The sequence below is a fragment of the Hordeum vulgare genome, chromosome 2H (assembly GCF_904849725.1).
Source record: "Hordeum vulgare subsp. vulgare chromosome 2H, MorexV3_pseudomolecules_assembly, whole genome shotgun sequence".
Taxonomy (NCBI): domain Eukaryota; kingdom Viridiplantae; phylum Streptophyta; class Magnoliopsida; order Poales; family Poaceae; genus Hordeum; species Hordeum vulgare.
This window is the reverse complement of record NC_058519.1, coordinates 584,316,282-584,327,766: the sequence shown is the minus strand read 5'-3', so window position 1 is coordinate 584,327,766 and position 11,485 is coordinate 584,316,282.

Below are 11,485 nucleotides of genomic sequence, written 5' to 3'. Positions count from 1 at the left end.
TGTGTGCGTAGTCCCCAGGAGATGGTCTATTACTTCTGTGAGAAATATTTCCCTGCACATAAGAAGCAAACTGCCTTGCAGGAAATATACAACTTTGCTCAACTCCAAGAAGAGAGTCTTCCACAAGCTTGGGGGAGGCTCGTCCAGCTACAGAATACTTTGCCTGATCACCCTCTTAAGAAGAACGAGATACTTGATATCCTCTATACCGGACTTACCGATGCCTCTAGAGACCACCTAGATAGTTGTGTCGGTTGTGTTTTTAGGGAACGAACTGTAGAACAAGCTGAGACCCTACTGAATAACCTGTTAATCAACGATAATGCTTGGACTATTCCCGAACCACCTACTAAGCCAACTTCGAAGAAAAGAGGTATTCTATTCCTCAGTCCCGAAGATATGCAAGAAGCCAAGAAATCTATGCAAGAGAAAGGCATTAGGTCTGAAGATGTCAAAAATCTACCACCTATCGAAGAGATTCATGGTCTCGATAACCCGATACAGGTAGTAGAAGTGAATTCTCTGCGTAGGTTTGACGAGAGTAATATTCCTTTTGATAAACCTGCTAGCCTATGCTTTGATGAATTTGACAACTTTGTTGCCAAACAACAGAGTTTCAATGATTATGTTAGCAGACATTTGGAACAAAATACTCGTATGCTTAGCCATTTAAGTGCTTGCGTAGACAGAAATGTCAATGATCTGAAGCTTCTGAGTAAACATGCCTCTATGATTACTACTCAGGTAGAACAAGTACTTAAAGCTCAGAATGACCTGCTCAATGAATTAAATGACAACTCTGTCAGAGTCATTACTAGAGGAGGCAAAATGACCCAGGAACCTTTGTATCCTGAAGGTCATCCTAAGAGAGTTGATCAAGATTCTCAAGGAATCAATGCTGATACACCTAGTCATCCTAAGGAGAAGAAGAAGGATGATAGAAACCTGCATGCCAGTTCACCAAATACTGTCACACGTGAAGAACCTAATGATATTTCTGCGTCTGATGCGGAAACACAATCTGGTGATGAACATGAACCTGGTGACAATATGGACAGTGATGTTCATAATAATGCTCAACCTAGCAATGATGAGGATGTGGAGATTGAACCTACGGTTAATCCTGATAATCCACAACCTAAGAGATACGACAAGAATGACTTCACTGCTAGGAAGCATGGTAAAGAAAGAGAGCCATGGGTTCAGAGACCTATGCCCTTTCCTCCTAAGCCATCCAAGAAAAAGGATGATGAGGATTTTGAGCGCTTCGTTGAGATGATAAGACCCGTCTTTCTGCAGATGAGGTTAACTGATGTGCTCAAGATGTCTCTGTATGCCAAGTACATGAAAGATATCGTGACTAATAAACAGAAGATACCAGATCTTGAGATCTCCACCATGCTTGCCAATTACACTATTAAAGGTGGAACTCCTAAGAAACTTGGTGATCTCGGAGTGCCCACTATACCTTGCTCCATTAAAGGAAACTACATAAGAACTGCCTTATGTTTCCTTGGAGCCGGTGTTAGTGTTATGCCGCTCTCTATTTATCGTAGACTTGAGTTGGATAAGTTGACACCCACTGAAATTTCTCTGCAAATGGCCGACAAATCAACTGCTTTCCCTATCGGCATTTGCGAGGATGTGCGTGTTGTGGTTGCTAATACCACTATCTTAACAGACTTTGTTATCTTGGATATCCCCGAGGACGATGCCATGGCTATCATCCTCGGAAGACCCTTTTTAAACACTGCAGGGGCTGTTATAGATTGCAACAAAGGCAATGTCACTTTCCATGTCAACGGTAATGAGCACACAGTGCACTTTCCAAAGAAACGATATCCAGTACATTGCATCAATGCTATCGAAAAGACTTCATTGATTCTCATTGGGAGCTTTGAATGCCCTATTCCTCGTGTCAAGATGAAGTATGATTTGCTTGTTGGGGAGATTCATATCCCCATTGAGGTGACTTAGTGGCTATTCGAAAATTCTCCGTTCTCTCTTGTGATTCGAGAAGGTTTTGTCATAAGGACTTGATCAATCCCATTGACGGATTTCTTTCGATGACCATGAATCGGATGAATCAGAGAGTCACATACCTCTGTTTTGAGTTTTCCTTTTCTTTTGCTTAGAAGAACAATGATAGAATTAGTTTAGTTTTTCCTGTTTTCTGTTTCAGCGTCCTAGAGAAAAATACCTCGAAAATAAAAGTTCTCTGATGGTCCTGAAAATTTAGTATGATTTTTTCTGGAATTTTTGAAAATTTGTGGGCCTGAGAGCTGGCGTGGGAGCCTGACCAGTGGGCCACAAGCCTTGCCACCGCCACCTACCCCCTTGGTGGCGGGGTGCAGGCTTGTGGGGCCCATAGGCACCCCCTCCACTCATTCCAGCTTCCAGCCTCTTCTTCCACCTCCAGAAAAAATTGTTTCGCAGCTCAAACCCGTATTCTTGCTCATTTGGCTGTGATTTTCGATCTCCTTGCTCAAAGCACCATTCTCCGAACCGTTTTGGGGAAATTACTCCTTGGTAAGTGACTCCTCCATTGGTCCAATTAGTTTGTGCTCTAGTGCTTTATCCTTCGCGTATTCTTGCTACCTTGGTGACCCTGTTCTTGAGCTATAAATGTTGATTTTAGCTGGTCCCATGTAGTTTTAGCGCGTGATACGGTCTCTAGGCACTACTAGGAGTAGTTGCTACAAGTTGGGTTAATCCTTATTCACTTTTCTTTCGAGGTCTCTAAAAAATTTCAGAATTTTTCAGAGCTAGAAAAAGGAAAAGATGAGGTGGTTCTTGAGAGGCTCTTCAAGCCATAACCCCAAGGAGGATGAGAAGAACCACCCCAAGTACGTAGTCCCTCGAGTCACAAAAGTTCGAGCTTGCGAGTGGCCTAGTGATGAATTTTTGCGCGCCGCCGGACTTTATGCAGACTTTTATTACTTGGTGGAGAACGCAGGTCTTACTGCGTTTGTTGAAGATAAGTGCCCACAATATCTCCTCCTCACCAATATTTTCGTTCAAAGCTTCAACTTTTATCCGAGGAAGAATCCTCCCATGGTTGAGTTCATGATTTATGATATCCCCCAGTGCCTGACGCTACAGGACTTTTGCAATGTATGCAAATTACCTTATATTGGGGATATCCGTGACCCTCGTCCATGGGACTTGGAGGGTTTCATTGGTTCCATTGTTGTTGGAGAGGAGAGAGGAGTGTCTCGCGCTAGAATTGCTAGCATACATTTTCCTGTGCTTTGGTACTTCTCACTATTTGTAGGAAAATGTTTTATTGGCCGTGGGGAGCCTCGATCACTTAGTTCTCCAGACCTTGCGGTTTTGCGCGAAGGCCTTTATAACGATAAGACCTATAGCTTGGGCGCTATAGTAGCTCAACGGTTGAACCTGAACCGTTCTAAAGGTGTTGTCTATGGAGGTACCTATGCTACCCGTCTTGCCACACACTTTGAGATACCCATTAGATTGGGAGAGGAAGGAGAGGTGCTTCTCCCTGAGAGATATCTGGATTATGATAGCATGGTTCGCCATGATTTTCTGGATAGAGATGCTAGTAGACAGATGATTTATAACCTGGTGTTTAGTCAGGGTACTCGAGAGACTATTACTTTGCCTGCTCCTTCTTTGTTTGATCTTCATGCAGGTAGGTACACTATTATGCCCGCGGACATCTACGCATATTGGGGCTTGGCCCAACCACAGGCACCCGTGCCCGAGCCACCAGTCGAGTAGCAGACGCCAGTTTATAAGTGGGAGCCAGAGGAGCTCGCACAGCAATGGCATCTGCAGTCTGCTCTGGAGTATCCTGGAGCTAGTTATTTCCCACCATGGGAGTAGACCAAGCTAGGCCAAAAGCCTAAGCTTGGGGGAGTACGTGTTCTCACCAACTTTACATTCATGCTTATGCTTTCACTCTGTTAGCCGGTGTTTACACTTTGCCACTGTATTATCCATGCTAGTTTCTTTTCGTTTTCTTGTTTTGTGTCCTTTTGAGAAAACCCAAAAAGATTTTTCTTTCTTCTTTTGCTTGTTGGGAGTTTTCCAGTGTAAATAGTTTTCTTTTTCTTTGTGTCAAGGTAGAAGATACTGGTTACAATGTTTATTGGTTCTTGCATGCTTACCTATTTAGCTTTCAAAGAGCCATATTATTTTGTCTTCTCCTTTGTGTTTGCCTGTAGATTCAGCTTAGTCCAATGCGCTTATTATCGTTTTCATCGTTCGATCGTGCAAATGAAAGGCAACAATGATGATATATGATGAAGTGACTGAGACTGAAAAGCTGGTATGGACTCTATCTATTTTGTTTTTGTAAATATGACTAGCTTGTCAACCCAGATTTAGCTTTGTTGTGAGAGAACCATTTTGCAATGACAACTTAGAGATCATAGTTTCTGATGTCATGCTTATTTAGCTGAGAGCTTATAATGGTTTGTCTTGAATGCCAACATAGATTTTGAGATGACTATGATGTACTATGATAGGATGGTATTCTCCTTTGAATGTTTCAAGTGGCTTGACTTGGCGCATGTTCATGCATGTAGTTGAAACAAAATCAACATAGCCTCTATGATGTTCGTGTTCATGGTGATTTATATCCTGTTCATGCTTGCATTTAATGTTAGTCAAACTCATTGCATCTTGATGATTGTTGTCGCTCTCTAGTTGGTCGCTTCCCAGTCTTTTGCTAGCCTTCACTTGTACTAAGCGGGAATACTGCTTGTGCATCCACTTCCATGAACCCAAAAGTTTTTCCATGAGAGCCCACCATACCTACCTATTTGCGGTGTCTACTTGCTGTTCCAAGTAAATTTGCATGTGCCATTCTCTAAACCTTCAAGAAATAATATGTTTTGCATGCCCGAACCGCTCATGTGGTGACAGAGGGCTATTGGTATCTTCCATGCTAGGAGTGTCATCCTCGACATGTGTTTATTCACAGTCATTCATGAGAAAGGGGCCGCTATTTGGGATGCCCAGTTCCATGCTTAAATCGAAAACATAATTGTAAAACAAGACTCCCCCCGGATTGATGTTAGTATGGACGGTACCCGAGGATTCGGCTAGCCGTGGAGTGTGATTGATAGGTGGTGGAGGAGTTAAAACTTTACTTTTCTATTTGGGAACCGCCTATAGCATGAGTAGCATGGAAGATATTGAGAACTCTTGGTCATTGCGTTGACAATGAAAGCATGCCACCCAAAATTATTATCTCTGTTTTCAAAAGGTTGAGCTCTGGCACCTCTGCAAATCAATGCTTCCCTCTATGAAGGGCCTGTCTATTTATTTTCCTGTCGAGTCATCCTCTTCTTTTACAAGCACCAATTAGAGAGCACCTGTGTCATTTTTATGCTTTGCTTTTGATTGATATTGAGTATGACTATGACTGGATCTTCGTTGCTATGAATTACAATGTTTAGTCAGCCCTTGATCTTTGAAAGTGCTCTGCATTTATGTTTTGCGGTCTCAGAAAGAGCTAGCGAGATACCACCTATTCATATTGCTTCATGCTTGTTTTGATTGAAGTGTTGGTATTTGAAACTCATTATTAATTTCTCATTAGCTAATTATGCCACTGATATTAGTTTACCGTGAGACCTTTGTGTCATTTGCTTATGTGGTTAACTTGTGATCTTGCTGAAATTCTGGTTATGAGTTACACATAGTTGCAACAACAAGATCAAACAGAGTTTGTCAAAGTTTTTCTTTCTCTCTCAGTTTGTCAACTGAGTTGCTTGAGGAAAAGCAAGGTTTTAAGCTTGGGGGAGTTGATACGTCTCCAACGTATCTACTTTTCCAAACTCTTTTGCCCTTGTTTTGGACTATATTTGCATGATTTGAATGGAACTAACCTGGAATGACGTTGTTTTCAGCAGAATTGCCTTGGTGTTATTTTTGGGCAAAAATCAAAGTTCTCCAAACGTCCTGAAAATTTATGGGGAGCAGTTTTGGAAAATATCAAAAATATCTGCGCCAAGTTCCACCTCAGGGGGTGGGCCAGTGGGCCACAAGCCCCTGCTCCGCCACCACCCCCTGGTGGCGGTGGGCAGGCTTGTGGGGCCCACAGGCACCTGCCGCCCCCAACTCCAGCTCTATAAGTTGTCTTGTCCCAGAAAAAATAAAAAGAGAAGTTTTCGTCGCGTTTTCGATACAGAGGCGCCGCCACCACCTCTTCTTCATGTGGAGGGCAGATCTGGAGTCCATCTTGGGCTCCAGAGAGGGGAAATCGTCGCCATCGTCATCATCAACCTTCTTCCCTCTCCAATTCCATGAAGCTCTTCGTCGTTCGTGAGTAATCTATTCGTAGGCTCGTTGGGCGGTCATGAGTAGGATGAGATCTATCATGTAATCGAGTTAGTTTTGATGGGGATTGATCCCTAGTATCCACTATGTTCTGAGTTTTGATGTTGCTACTACTTTGCCATGCTTAATGCTCACTCTGGCCCTAGTGACAAGCATTAAGCATGGCAAAGTAGTAGCAACGTCAAAACTCAGAACATAGTGGATACTAGGGATCAATCCCCATCAAAACTAACTCGATTACATGATAGATCTCATCCCACTCATCACTGCCCAGCGAGCCTACGAATAGATTACTCACGAACGACGAAGAGCTTCATGGAATTGGAGAGGGAAGAAGGTTGATGGTGACGATGGCGACGATTTCCCCTCTCCGGAGCCCAAGACGGACTCCAGATCTGCCCTCCAGATGAAGAACAGGTGGTGGCGGCGCCTCCGTATCGAAAACGTGACGAAAACTTCTCTTTTTATTTTTTCTGGGACGAAAGGCAACTTATAGAGCTGGAATTGGGGGCGGCAGGTGCATGTGGGCCCCACAAGCCTGCCCACCGCCACCAGGGGGTGGTGGCGGAGCAGGGGCTTGTGGCCCACTGGCCCACCCCCTGAGGTGGAACTTGGCGCAGATATTTTTGATATTTTCCAAAACTGCTCCCCGTAAATTTTCAGGACGTTTGGAGAACTTTGATTTCTGCACAAAAATAACACCAAGGCAATTCTGCTGAAAACAGCGTTAGTCCAGGTTAGTTCCATTCAAATCATGCAAATTATAGTCCAAAACAAGGGCAAAAAGTTTGGAAAAGTAGATACATTGGAGACGCATCATGCATCAGGCGTCAGGTTGAGGAGATTCTGCCTGAGGAATTTCTCCTTTTTGAGCTTGGCAACCTTGGCCTGTTTGGCTTGCTGCTCCTTCCACTTGGCCTCGTTGATGAATGTGGCCACCATGTGGCTGATGCCTGGGGGAAGCTTCAAATCATCAAGTGGAGTGTTGGGGTCCTCATACCAGATGTTGATGTAGTCGAGGAGGACTTTTGGGTCCATGGCCAGAGGAATGGAGCTGCCAGAAGCTTGAGCTACCCTCTCTTGCGTGTTTCTGATGATGGCTTACAGAGTGTCATCATCAAATTCATCACTACCTTCTGATGCAGAAGGGACCTTGATGATTTTGCTTGGGCTTGGTCTTGTTTCTCTCCCAGCAGTCACCTTAGTCTTCAGAGGAGTTGGTCAAGACTTTGTCTCCGAGCTTGTTGCAGATGGGACTGAGGAGCTGGAGACAGCGGGCAGTGGCTTCACTATTGGCTTCTGTTCATGCTTTGAAGCCTTTGGAGCTGAGGGTTTTGGTGCTGATGCTGGTGCATTTTTCTCTTGAGGCTTTGAAGCCTTTGGTTTTGGTGGCACAGACTTCAGTTGAGGAATTGTCGTACCAAAAGTCTCAGCTGCAGAGGAAGTAGCGGCCGTTGCAGCAGCAGCAGATTCTTGATTGAACTTCCTCACAGCAGCCTCTGCTTGCTTCTGAAGATTTGACAAGTGTTTAGACTTTTCCTCAGGATAGTCATCAATTGTCTTGAGGCTTGAGGGATGTGCTTCATGATAGTCCTCAAGTGGAGCACGTTTGCCCGGAGGCTTCAGAGCGAATTTCTTCGCGTATTTGGGAGTGACGAATCTGTACTCCTTCCACTCCTTAGCCCATCGGCGTTCTATCTTTTGAAGCCTGATCTTTCTCTTGGGCATAGTTTCATGTTCATCAGGAGTGCAGTAATCCAGGTATATATCCTCAGGGATATCTGCGGCAGTGTTCTGCTCAAGTTTATTGCCTCCTTTTTTCTTCCTTTCATCCTCCATTTTCTTCAGCTGAGGCTTTTGCTGATGAGATTGAACTCTTGAGGATTCTGATGAGACTTGCAGATTTTCTTCAAGAAACGTTGAAAATGAGTTAATTTGATGAGAACCGAGAGATTCATCAGCTGACATGTGTGTACCTGTGAACACAGTATAGTTGCGAGGAATTGGGAGAGGTCATATGCGTCCTCAGATTTGATGAAATGAAAAAAATTGACAGTTGAGGAATTTGACCAGTGGTTGAGGAATTCGTGTAAGCATACCGTTCTTGGGTTCTAGAATTGTACAGATCCAAAAATTCGCACAACTGAGGAATCTCGTGAAAATCTTAGATGCTTAGTGAAGTTCATCAATAGTTTGGTGATAGGCAGTGTTTGAGGAAATAAACCGATGGATTTTTGAGGAAAAACAGATTTCACATCTTAAAGGTAAAATGGTAGATCAAACTGGCTGTAAAAATAGGGTTTTTATTTACTCTAGATGGCGCACACGAGGAATAGAGAAGTAGTAGAAGTAGATGCTCTTTCGATGCGTGTCCAATGCGCCCTAACTCGGCAGCAGAGGACGGCTACGGCGGCGGCGGACGAAGATGGTCCGGCTCCAGCATGGTTTAGACGACGGAGAGGTCGAGGCAGTCAAGCTCTTCTTCGCCGGCGTCGAGACTTCTAGCGGTGGCGCTAGGGCTTGGAGCTTTTCTATAGTAGGAGGGCGATGGGATGAAGAAGATTTTACTGAGGGATATGGGGACATATTTATAGCCAGGCGGTAACTGTTGGCGTGAAAATATCGGACCAAATAGCCCATGTCTCTACGTCTCCGCAGGACACGTGTAGCTCACGAGAGAAGCAGTGGAGATCGTGGAGATCATGGTTATCCGAACGAGGAAAGTGGGGTTCAGTTACTGTGTATTAAAAAAACATTTTTGAAGATTTGAGGATTTTGTTACAAAATCACCAGCTGACAAGGACGCAGTGAGGATTTCGAACAAAGTTTCAAGTAGAACGCATATGAAGAATTGAATAGACTGGCTGAGAGTATCAGAGAGGGAAAGTAGGGTCCGATCACATTCACTTAGATGAAATATCAAATTGAAGAAAGAGCTATAAGTGAATGTTGTTGAGGAGTTGAAATCACAGTCTATCTAGGTAAACGAAAATCATCAAGTGTTTTTGAAGATTTTGATTAAGCGTCATGATGATGAATTTCAGTTTTGAAGAAAAACAAGTTTGAAGAACAACTGTTTTGAAGAAAATCAACCTTTTGAAGAAATTCAGCTTTGAAGAAATTCAACTTGAGGAATTTCAAGTTGGGTGGTGGCGTGACCCACCATATAAGAATGTTGATTACAGACGCCGCGTACAATTGTCGTAGGGCCCTGAGAATCAATTTCTTCGTTGATTTCCTCACACTAAGAGTGATATTCTTCATTGGTTGAGGAAAATCGATTCATCATGTGTTGCACATCTAAGTCATCAAATTTGCATAAGTGTTAGGATGTGTGCATGTTTTTACAAAACATTTGAAGATTCTAAGATATTTAGCTCACACCACAACTTGCAAAACCTTTTCTCATCCAAGGGCTTAATGAAGATATCTGCCAGTTGATCATCAGTCTTCACATGGTCGATGAGGATATTGCCCTTGAGGACATGGTCCCGAAGAAAATGATGACGAATCTAGATGTGCTTGGTCTTCGAGTGCTGTACTGGGTTGTATGCAATCTTGATTGCACTCTCATTGTCTCAGTAGAGAGGCACATTCTTCATGTTGATGCCGTAGTCCTTGAGGGTTTGCTTCATCCATAGCAATTGAGCACAGCATGAACCAACAGCAATGTACTCAGCTTCGACAGTGGAGAGTGATACGCAGTTCTGCTTCTTTGAGGACCAGCAGACTACTGATCTTCCGAGGAAATGACATGTGCCAGATGTTGACTTGTGATCCACACAGTCACCAGCATAGTCAGAATAAGAATATCCCACAAGATGAAGATTTGAGCCCTTGGGGTACCATAATCCTAGTGTTGGTGTGTGATCTAAGTATCGAAGAATATGCTTCACAGCCTTATGGTGTGATTCCTTCAGTTTTGCTTGAAAATGTGCACACATGCAAACACTAAGCATTATATCTGGCCTAGATGCACATAAATACAATAACGAACCAATCATAGAGCATATACCTATTGATCAAATTCTTTACCATTTTCGTCGGTGCAGAGGTGGCCGTTGGTAGGCATTGGTGTCTTGGCACCTTTGCATTCATGCATGTCGAATTTCCTCAGAATATCCTTGAGGTATTTCTCCTATGATATGAAGAATCCATTGCGTTGTTGACGAATTTGAAGGCCTAAGAATAATTTCAGCTCCCCCATCATAGACATGTGATATTCTTCACTCATCATGTAAGCAAATTCATCACTGTATCATTTGTCAGTACAACCAAATATAATATCATCGACATATATCTGGCACACAAATAGCTCATTATCATAGGATTTAGTGAAAAGAGTTCGATCGAGTGAACCAGGTTTGAAGCCTTTCTTCATGAGGAATTCCTTCAACGTATCATGCCCGAGGGGCTTGCTTGAGACCATAGAGCGCCTTTTTGAGTCTGAAGACTTTGTGTGGATTCTTTGGATCCTCAAAACCTGGGGGTTGAGCAACATATACTTCTTCCTCAAGCTGACCATTGAGGAATGCACTTTTCACATCCATTTGATATAAGATGATGTTATGATGATTAGCATAAGCAAGTAGTATTCGAATAGCTTCAAGTCTAGCAACAGGTGCAAAAGTTTCATCAAAATCTATTCCTTCAACCTGTGTGTAGCCTTGGGCTACAAGTCGTGCCTTATTCCTCACCACTTGACCATCCTCATCTTGCTTGTTTTGAAAAATCCACTTGGTTCCGATGATATTATGCTTGCGAGGATCTGGTCGTTTGACGAGCTCCCATACGTCATTCAGCTTGAATTGAAGAACTTCGTCTTGCATAGCTTGGATCCACTCCGGTTCCAGGAAAGCCTCAGCAACTTTTGAAGGTTCTGTGATAGATACAAAGGAGAAATGCCCACAAAAGTTAACTAAGTGTGAAGCTTTTGAGCGAGTGAGAGGACCTGGCGCGTTGATGTCATTGAGGATTTTGTCAAGTTCCACTTCATTTGCAATCCTCGGATGAGTTGGTTGAGGATTTTGTCTGGGCTGAGGAATTGGTTTTGGAGCAATTTTCTCAGAAGCATCTTCTTGATTTTGATCAGTGATGGGAATGATTTCTTCATCAATTTCCTCAGTGGGAACAATGTCTTCAGTAGCTTTGAGCTGTATTGCTTCCTCAGAAG